General features: G+C 44.9%; 1 non-coding gene across 1 annotated transcript; it reads left to right on the forward strand.

Moving 5' to 3' along the window:
* Positions 1 to 8,544: 8,544 nt before the first annotated feature.
* On the forward strand, positions 8,545 to 8,617 carry TRNAR-UCU (transfer RNA arginine (anticodon UCU)). The gene has a single exon. It is a non-coding gene; the product is annotated as a tRNA-Arg (tRNA).
* The last annotated feature ends 1,128 nt before the right edge of the window (positions 8,618 to 9,745 follow it).

Genomic DNA, 9,745 nt, shown 5'->3' on the forward strand with positions numbered 1-9,745 from the left:
TTCTTCCGGAATTCTTCGTATGATGGCACTTCTTTCTATCACTTTCATTTTGAGTCGATGCTCGCGCCTTGTTAATAATGGCAAAAGACAGCAGGCCAAATAGATATCATTTCTCTCTGTATCTACAAACAGCTCCCTTAACCCACATATGGCGAATGTTCAGGAATTTAAGAAACGAAAGTGTTAATATATAAAATGTTCATTTGACTTCATAATTCAGAATTATCCTTTTATTGGTTGCATTATTGGTCTAAATGTCGACTGTCGAGCTGGCCTAACATATAGGATACTAGAAAAATGCGCTGCCTGTTACGTGTGGTAAAGCATCGGTCTTTTTACTTCGACTTTAAAATCACATTTCTGACCCCATGAGGTGGTTTTCATATGGCAGTGGGCAAATCTCATTGATTGCTCTTTCGTAGTCTCAATGTGGTCGATGCGGTCGCATCTGCTATCCTCTTGCAATAAGGGAGAAATTACTCACTGACATCCACCCAAGCGCAGCCCCTAAAACATTTTGCCAACGCTGCTGTCTGCTTCCACAGAAGTCTGGCGGCTCTTTCTGAGCGCACACAACGAACAAAACTGAAAGCACACAGCGCAACACTTGCACATGGAAACTCTTAGGCCTCTTGAAGCAACGCTAGGCGTCGCAAACTTACTTTCAGCGCAGCAGCGCAAAAAATTTCTGGAAAACTAGTAGGGCGGTAGGCATATGTGGCTAGTTATTTACAGAATTTACCAGAGGCGAAAAGTACTTTTAAATTAGCTTTCTAGGCGCCGGTTTGGTAAATGTGTGTCTGTCAGTTTGGTACCACAACAGAGTGCATTTCTTGACTGTTGCTTGTGCTAAGAGTAATTAAGAATATCATAAGCATTCAGAAAGCCGAATGGCGTGCATCACTATCAATTATTTTGGGACACTTTCGACCTAGAACGAAGGTTGTGGAAAAAAAGGGAAAAATTGCCATAGCTGAAACTTCCATGTTCAACGCGAATGATAAAGCGAAAGCTAGGAAGCGCAAGAAAATGACAGGAGAGCGAATCTCCAGAGAAAACAGTGCTAATGACATTGCTATAGCCGTAATTAGTGTGCCGGAAATAATTGCTATCTTTTAAGATGAAAGCGTGTGCAAGCAATATTCTCGTATTTCAGGATCCCATTGTGGTTTCTAACTTACTCACTGTCTTCTCTTTCCTTCAATCTTCTGAGCGCACCCTTGTAGCGCGCAGCTGGTCGTGCTGGTTCAGACCGTAGCTAATTTCAAAGTCGGACGCCTGCGTTGAAGGATGGGGCAGTGAGCGAAGCTTTCATGCATGCGCGGGAAGCAAAACAGTTAAATTCGAAGCTGGAACAACCCTCCAAGCGTGTAATCAGAAGCGCCCGTGCACGGACTGCGAGAACACTTCGAAACCAGCAGTGGGGAGCGAAGCATGCAAGACGCGCAATTAGTTTTACCCTCCTTCATTTTTCTTTTTTCTTTTTTGCTGCTGTGCTTGGTGCAAAGCACTGAGACGCACTCGACATCAACGTGGTCAAGGGAATTTGGAGCTTTGCGAGACACGCAGGACAGGGCAGCCATGGCAAACAAGCGCTCGGAAACAATTGCCTCCAGACGCCTGGCGTTTTGTACGCGCCATATCAAAGTGCAATTTAGTGTGTTTTGCTTGTTGTTCTTTCGGTGTGGGGACGCTGCAGCACCAGCATCCGCGAAAGCGTCGTTGTCGTGTTCTTCCCGGAAGAATTGTTGCCGGAAGCACGCAATCAGACAACGCGATGCCTGCGACCCAGAAGCGAGCTAGCGGAAACAATGGTGCAAGACACTTTCAGTGAAAGTCATGCATTGTAGACGGCGGTGGTTGCACAGCTGGGTTTCAATTGAAGCGAAAGCGCTAGAAGCATTTAAGTGCGTTTTCGCTTTTTCTTGTTTATTTCTCTGCAACGACTGGCGGTCGAAGGCAGAATGGGCTGATGTCACAGCATCGCGTGTAAACTGCTAGTGCTCGTAAAAATTCTTGGACGATATGCTCAGAGTAATAATAATAATAATAATTGGTTTTTGGAGGAAAGGAAATGGCGCAGTATCTGTCTCATATATCGTTGGACACCTGAACCGCGCCGTAAGGGAAGGGATAAAGGAGGGAGTGAAAGAAGAAAGGAAGAGAGAGGTGCCGTAGTGGAGGGCTCCGGAATAATTTCGACCACCTGGGGATCTTTAACGTGCACTGACATCGCACAGCACACGGGCGCCTTAGCGTTTTTCCTCCACCGCGGTCGGGTTCGAACCCGGATATGCTCAGAGCCTAAATAGTTTTTTACTCGACTGAGCCGATATGCTCAGAGCCTAAATAGTTTTTCACTCGACTGAGCCGCCTCCGCTCCTGGAAATGTTGCTCTTTTTGGTTCGGAACATTCCGGAAACAAGCGCCTTTATGCGTTGACGGGAGGCCATAGAACCTCTTTGCAAGAACCCGGAAGACGACACCCCGAGGTATGTGAGACAGTTACGGCGTCATACCCTTTCCTCAAAAACCAATTTTTCAATTTTCAATTTTTTTCATGGATGCATACGCAGAACGATCAAAAGGCGGCTAAACTCAACGCTGATTACGATGGCATGTCTTTCAAGAAAGGGCATAATGAGCTACTACTCTTGGCGACGAAGCTACCAAGCATTTATTTGTTTATAGGATAAGAGAACGCCGCGAAACTGGTGATTCTCGCGACGGTCGAAATAACTGCGGCGCGGTATAGAATATACCACAGGTAGGTCTCAGTACTCAGAGGCTCAGGGGGGAATTTAAGGCAGCATAACCAAATAAAAAGATCTTTCACCCTCAATATAACCGGAATACCGCCTGTCAGGGATGCTGTGTTATCGTATTGTATTAATTGACTAATCCCTTTAGTCCGTTGAAAATAGATAGCAACTTTGACACGTTTTTTTTTCTTTTTGGAGCCAAAGTACGTGTAAATGAACATACCAAGTATTTCGCATAGACAGAAATCTGAACTTCGGGTTCGTTAATTGAGCGAGTGTTGTTCCAAATATTCTTTGTTGTTTCTGAAAAATATCTACTTGCCTTATCTTAACACCACGCAATAAAAAAAATTTGCTGGGCAAGTTGTGCTCATCACTGACACATCAATTTAGCTTCTTTTGAATAAATTAATCAGTCAATGCTTGAGCCCTAGAACGCTGAGGCGGAACACACCGCAAGCATTACGCTTCCTGGGAGCTTTGTTGCAAAAACAAGAGTAATAACTGGAGAAAATTCCTTCTACCGTTATACCGTTCATTGCGGCATTATTAATATCTAGCGCTTTCAACTTGCTTCATTTGCGTGCACGACGTAAACCTTGCTTTTGGAACGTGGCGACACGGCAGCATTGGTTCCGCTTCTTTGTATGCCCTTCCAGGAGAGCTGGAGAGAAGCGGATAAAGGATTCCCCTCTTCCTAATGACCACTCAACAGTGCGACCGACAAGCATTATGAGAGAAAACCGTAATAAGGGTAGAATGAGCGCCTGCAAAGGCGGCGTTTTTTGTGTCCTCTCAAATGACGGGGACGTCGTGGCTAGGCGGTCCGGCTGCCTCGAGTGCAGCAGGCGCGTATATTGATCTAGTGCTGCCCTTGAACCTCCGGCTCCCCGTTTTTCTCTCGTCCCCTTGTGGCTAATTCGATATGCCTGCAAGCGGCCTTGGAGCAGTGTAACTCGCTCTGTGCGGATAAAACGGCGATTTAGGCTACTGACGACTAATGTACAGCTTTTCGAGTCTCGAAGCCTTGTTTGCTTCGGAAGGGCTCTTCTGGGACATAAACGGCAAGTCTTTACAGTGCGTAGACAGTGGCTAAGGCAGGCATAATTCGCTTTGCGTTGAAACTGTCCAGCTACGATTGCAGTGCCAAACAGTGAAGGGGCGTGTAAAGGCAGCATATAAAAGATTTAGGCCTCGCGAAAGCTCAGCAAAGCACGTTTCAGGGTGCGCATATTGAGAATGTGGCTGTTTTCCGTCGTTTTTTGCAGAAATAGCAGCCGGTGATAGAATTGATGTGGGCAGACACTGGAGCGCCAGTGCGTGAAAATAGAAACAGAAAAGAAAGAATACGTCGCCATACTAGCCTCATAATGACGCTTATATTTGCACAAGCGAAGCTGATGTTATTCTTCAAAATACATAAAAATAGAAATAAAAAATGAGCAAAATTAATTATGGCATAGAAAATCCATTCCCGCAAGTCTCGCACGATGGGGGTTCGTTAATAATTGGGATTCATGACTACCTTTCAATCCCTTTCTGAAATTATTCCTATATCTAGTAAATACCAGCTATCAAGGGATGACGGTCACAATTTTTTTTTGTCGAAGGCTGTACCAATTTTTGCTGTCAGTTTTCTCTGACAGCTCCCTTCCGGAAGCTCGAAAATTACCTTGGGCCCCTCCCGAAAAAAATTCCTGGCTACGTGCCTGCTTCCTTCATCTGCCGCGCAATAAACACATCATACGGAGATGGTTCTTAAAAGGGCGCTCGAGTGAATGCACCTCCTGTTGCCGCGTGATCCCAGTTACCTGGGAGCTGGAGCGCATGTCAGAGCGAGCGTTAGTGGCTGGAATAAAGCTGCCGTTTAGCCCTTTTGCTGCGAAGACGACGTGAAAATTTCAGTTCTTATTCATTTCTTCTGCTTCTTGGAGGATGGCGACAAACAAATGCCACCAAAACAGCACTGAAGGGAAGCGGACTTTCACCTGCTGCGAAACAGTGCTGTGATGCATAATTTACCACAGAGTGCTCCTGACTTCACTGTTAAACAGAAAGTAAAAGCGTTTTGTCCACTACACATGTCAACAAAAGAATGATGTTCAAGAAACCGCATCTGCGCGGTTTTCAAACATGCTTGATTCTTACTTTGAATTATAATAAACTGTGCCTGCAGTGTGGTACTTAACGCCTTAGGAACGCCAGGTGGCCGAAATTTCCGGAGCCCTTCACTACGGCGTCCCTCATCGGCTGGGTCGCTTTGGGACGTTAAACCCAATAAAACCTAAATCTAACCAAAACAAAAGCACAATGTTTTTTAAATCTGCCCTGATGGTTTAGTGGTTGCGTATATCTGCCGTTGAGGTTATATTCACAGGTTCGACAACAATGCTGGCAACCCCATTTAGATGCAGACTAAATAAAACAGACGTGTACTGAAGTTTACCTGCATATAAACAAAACTGGCTAAGTTATTTCGAAGCCCACCGTTCCCTCCCAGCTTGAGCTCCTTCGCGTAAAAATCAAATATTCTTACTCTCTCACCTACACTAGACTAACACTATACAGAAAAACATAATGGAAACGAATATAGAGACTCGTCAGCCCGGCAACCAATTAGGCGCCCTGCGAGACCTCTCTTGACCTCCACAAGATTTATAACCTCGTCTCTAGGACGAGGCTCAGTACAAACCACTCAAATAAAAACAAGCGCTAACATAAGCTATTCATAAAAGAAAGGCAATAGCAAATTTTCACGGTGAACGGAGCTGGTATCATGAGCGGCTGCTGAAGAAGCTGGGCTTGTTTAATTAGAACCACGTGTTTGCCAAGTTTTGTTCCGGTGCCACATTATTATATTTTTATGGGCTTTTTTTTTCTTTGGAACTGAGATGCACTGCCTGTGCACAGCTCGCCCTTTATGCAATTTAGTTCTATCTGAGAGCAAAAAGAAAAAAGGTCTTGCACAAGAGTAGTTCTGCTAACCTTACTGCCGACCAGTTACCCGGTTTAGTTTCTGTGTTGTTTCATGGTAAGTTTCAGAGCTCGTTTTTTCTCCACTGATGTTGTACAAAAAATACCTAGCAACATTTTAGGTCATAGTTATCATTTTGTTTTCATTACAATGCGCACTGTTTTGCGTTTGCAGAATTGATTCAAATAAGTTACTATCACGGTGACCTTCTGGTTCATAACAGTGGGAGTATAGGAACTCACGTGCAACGCAAGGTTTGAACTTCGATTCTACGCACAACTTTTCTGTTTCTTGATTGTTTTAAACTGAGGTATCCCGGGCAAAAGCATCTCATTTTGGCACGGTGCGGCCTGTATAAAATATTTTGTGAAGTGGCCATTAGGCTTATAAAGAAAGAGTATTTCCCAGAAAATACACAAAGGAGCAATTTACCTACATTTCAAGTTTTTTTTAATATATTTTTTTAAATTGCAACCTCTAACAATCACACAATATGGGGCAGCTGAGCTTAGGCTTTCGTCCTGTGTTCATTCTTCTTCTCCGGTACATGTTTTTGCTCTTGTCGTTCAGTTTCAAATATATAGTTATGCATGAGATAGTTTTGTGCTCCCATTCTGATTTCAGTATTTTATCGCATTCCTTAGCATCCATAACTTTTTCCGGTCTTAAAGTCTCTCGTGATTTTAACCATACTATTCTATTAGTTGCTGCTTGTTTTGTTGGAAATTGCTGTGCAATAATTATTCGTGCAGAGCTCAAACAGAGATTAGTTGACTCTCATGTTGATTTACTGTGGGTGTCGGTAGCCGAAAAAGCATTAAAATCGATAAAACGAGGTAAAGCCAACAAAAAAAAAAAACAGGTAAGAACCTCCGCGCCCTGTTATCGTACATTCATAAGATAACCCATGGAAGGAACGACTGGCCGCAGATATGTCTCACTTGTTTTCACAGCACATAAAATGTTGATGGAAAGCAAGCAGAAACGAACACGAAGAAAAAGAGCCCAAATGCTAAATTGCGCACACAAACAGGTGCGTATAATGTGATACACACGTGATTTACACAGTTCCAGCCACATGCGACAAACATTACATCTGTCAATCAGAAAGATGCATTAATAAAAGAATAAGTGAACATTCGAGGAATTGTGGGCTAATTTCGCACCGTGGGAACCTTGGCACAAGTGCTATCTATTGTTTGATAAGGCAAGCATGTTAAGACATGGAAAAGAACGAATAGAAATAGAGATTAGCCAGGCTGACGCAATCTTCGAAGCAGACCCTGAAAAGTGCGTAAGTTACACGTTCATTGCCTCAACAGAAACACTGCCAGACGTAATCATGAACGGATAGAGGTGGGGCGACGCGTTTTTCATCACGGCCAAACATTGCGCACATCATGCGCTAAAAAAAATGTATAAACACCTAGTGTTACATGTGTAATAAACAGTTGTGATTTCGCGCCTGGTAATGCACCAGTCTGTTTCTTCTTCTGCCTCGTCGTCAATAGCGTCGAAGTCATTTTTGTAATTGCCGAGAGCGCGCAGCAAACGCGCGCTCTGGGCACCTTCCCCAGCAAATGCCCGGGTATGGCTTTGCCCCAAGAGTGCGGTGCGCACGGGAAAACCCGGCCGCTATTGTCGGCGCATACAAACGTTCGCCGCCAATACCTCCGAAGCCGCGCCCCTGCCCCAGCCGGTAAGTCGGAAGTCCTTCTTACGTTGCCTTCTACTTCCGAGGAATGCCTCCTTGATGTTTTGTAGCTAGCTGGCCCGCTCTGAGTATTATTTGCAAGTGTAATAAATAGCATATGACTGTTAATTCACGCTTTGTCGTCTCTGCCTTTTGTTCCCTTAAGCACGAACCCCCCCACCCCGCGGTTAGCGAGCAGAACCACTGCATCCGCGGAGGGTGGATGCGGGGCGGAACCCTAACCCCTCATATTTCCACAACCTTGAATTTATGAAATACACAAGAACGTTCTTCCGTCCCCAAAGTTATCAGCTTATCGCAGCACACAGTTCCTTTGACACGAATCAACTAAGAGCCGCCCCGTATCATCATGAGCAAACGCTTTTTTAACAGCGATTATCACCTCAGGACATCAAATAGTTGATAACATGAGTGAAAAAACGGTGTGCCGAAAAATCCAAGTGCCGAATGGGGCCATGATGAGGTCCCTGGCTTTTGTGGTTCAGCCTTTTGCTTATAATAGGCATACAAGTGACTGGACAGCACAAACGAATAAATATCGTAATGCTCCGTAATACATTTAAGAGCGGCCGTTGTTTACAGCCTTCTTTTCTTCCTTCGGCTATCTCTGCACAACGTTAAGGCCGTGCGTGCCCCCATAGCAACTGTCCCGTAAGCAGCGTTCATTGCAATCACGCGATATATCCTCTGGAGTAGCCGTACCTTTAATGGTTTTAAAAAAAAAAGGTAGGTTCTTTTCAGGCTCCGTAACGCAGATTGTGGTGAACAGCTTACTACACGTGCCTTTTATGGTGGGTGTTTCAAGTCATGAACCCGCAGCCATTGAATATACAGCGTGTGCTTCGCTGTTCTCGTAATGAAATCTATATCTAACGCGGTGGTAAACGAGCTGCAATCACTTTGGCCACTCCGCATTTGCGGAGCTGTGTAACGCATGTAATAAAGGCACTAATAATCATGCATGAATTTTTTTCCTTTCTTCCACTGCACAAGCAGCTTTTCTTTTTCTGAGTCACTGTGGTGCAAAAAAAAATAGAATCAATGTAACAAGATCTGTCCTTTTAAAGCACACAAAACAAACCGAAGTAGCCACAGTCCCTGTGGCGCAGTGGAAAGCGCGTTGGACTTCTAATCCAAAGGTCCCGGGTTCGAATCCCGGCAGGGATGACGGAGCTCTTCTCGCTGCTCCTTTTCTTTTGCCCGCCGCGGCGGCTCAGTGGTTAGGGCACTCCGCTACTGAGCCGGAGTACACGGGTTCGAACTTGACCGCGGCGGCCACGATTCTATCGAGGCGAAACGTAAAGGCGCCCGTGTACTGTGCGATGTCAGTGCATGTTGTTGTTGTTGTTGTTGTCTCAAATACTATGGCACATACCCACGGTGGCGGATTGGACAGGGTTTCGTGCATGTTAAAGATCCCCAGGTGGTCGAAATTATTCCGGAGCCCTCCACTACGGCACCTCTCTCTTCCTTTCTTCTTTCACTCCCTCCTTTATTCCTTCCCTTACGGCTCGGTTCAGGTGTCCGCCGAGATGTGAGACAGATACTGCGCCATTTACTTTCCCCAACATCCAATTCACCCATTTTACACAATCAAAACGAATGATCATCACAAAAAAAACGCCTGAAAAGCACAATGAAGCAGAAGCGAGGAGCTTATATGCATCGCCTTCTGTGTAAGAACAGTTCTCATGCACAGGAGCCTGAGCTTTCGATTACAAGGTCACTTTTCGGCTGAGCTCTTTGCAATAGATGGATAACTTAGAAGTGATACAAAACCTTATATCTTATATTCGGGGCAGTGAAGCACAGAGTCAAAAGGTTACCTGGATTTGAGAAGCTCTTCCAAGAATGTTTGAAATGTCGTAGATCCGCAAGCATCATTTCTGTAACAACACCTGGTTTTAAAACGAGCCGTTTCATGCATGTATCTGTCATGAAGAGTAATGAGCTGCCTTTCAACCGATGCGTCTGAAAAATTCCAAGTCAGTGCATTTTTAACTCTTTAGAAATAGTCTTCATGAGGTTTACGGTTTCTTCATAGTAAAATTTCCAGACCGATCGAGACAGTTCACGCGACCCTGTGACGTCATCGTAGCCAGCCCTGATGAGCCATCCCGATTGGCCGAGAGAAGTCCCTTGACTTTGCGAAATAATCACAACCTGTCCACCGTGCCAGCTGTCAATTTGGCCGCAAGATTATCACCAACCTGCTCACCCTGGCAGGTGGACCCCGGAAATTTGGATGTTGGCCCACCACTAAGAATGGCAAAAAGACCCCTGAAATTTTGGAAG

This window comes from Amblyomma americanum, chromosome 4, assembly GCF_052857255.1.
Source record: "Amblyomma americanum isolate KBUSLIRL-KWMA chromosome 4, ASM5285725v1, whole genome shotgun sequence".
NCBI classification, from domain to species: Eukaryota; Metazoa; Arthropoda; class Arachnida; order Ixodida; family Ixodidae; genus Amblyomma; species Amblyomma americanum.